The sequence below is a fragment of the Bison bison genome, unplaced genomic scaffold (assembly GCF_000754665.1).
Source record: "Bison bison bison isolate TAMUID 2011002044 unplaced genomic scaffold, Bison_UMD1.0 scf7180017859561, whole genome shotgun sequence".
NCBI lineage: Eukaryota > Metazoa > Chordata > Mammalia > Artiodactyla > Bovidae > Bison > Bison bison.
In genome coordinates, this window is record NW_011490133.1 from 17969 (window position 1) to 18999 (window position 1031).

Genomic DNA, 1031 nt, shown 5'->3' on the forward strand with positions numbered 1-1031 from the left:
TTTCTCTGCCTTCCCTGAAAAGAAACAGTTACTCAGGAAATGCAAACCAACTACAAAATACTTACAGGATATTTCTTAATTTTTCCATATATACTTTTTCATAATAAAAAGCCAAATGTAACTTTTTACCTCTAAAAGCATACATTTGGGAATTTAAAGTAATTTTTATTAAAAAAGGAATGTCTTCTTTAAAAATTACTTGGGATTTTACTTTTAAAAATATAAGTGTCATTATAATGATCATTTTAAAGCACAGAATGAGAATCCCTAAATTTAATTAAGAAAGAACATTCCCTCTCAACCCAAAGTTCTTATTTTTTGTTTTCAACCTTTCATTATTTATAATATATAACCTTTCACTGCTCATGAGGTATTAGCTTTAAAAGACAAAAGCAAAATAGAAGTCAATTCACATACGGTTGAGACAACAATTTAGCAGTACCACTGTCTACAAAGGTTATCTATGATCATTTCAATTTTCTAATTTGTTTAACAGTTTAGTTCTGAGTTTTCTTTAAAAGTTTGTAAGCCATTAATTCTAATCATTTTATATAGTAAATTTATCTAAGACGACCCTTCTTTGGTTTAAAAAGAAAATAAATTCGTTTTCTTCCAGTTTTCTTTGTAGCTCTGGACAGTGTTATTATATAGAACAGGTCACAAACATACCCTCTCTCGACGGCGCACACGTGCTGATAAAGATCTCTGCAGTAAGTTTTCTAAAGGCGGATCACTGATGGGGACATATATAGCTGAAGGTAAGCAAGAATAATTTATTTCATCTGACTCAATGTCTTCTGCCATACCAAGTCGTGGAGTGGCAAAAACTAGCATGTGACATCCACCACAAGCAACCTGCAGCATAAATTCACAGATAAATTAATCGACATTGGCGTCAAACACAAATGGGTTTTTAACAGTTTTTAGCTACAAAACATTAACTTAGCAGTAGACTTCCTAGACTGAATGATTGAATCGCTCTTTCTCCCTCTCTCCCTCCACACACACACACACACACACACAAAACACAT

General features: G+C 32.4%; 1 protein-coding gene across 1 annotated transcript in view; it reads right to left on the reverse strand.

Annotated features, from left to right (window-relative positions):
• Nucleotides 1-1031, reverse strand: part of LOC104981941 (X-linked retinitis pigmentosa GTPase regulator-like) — a gene marked incomplete at its 3' end in the record, with an annotated part of 10009 nt that overhangs the window by 8560 nt on the left and 418 nt on the right. The gene's annotated exons all lie outside the window — the stretch shown is intronic.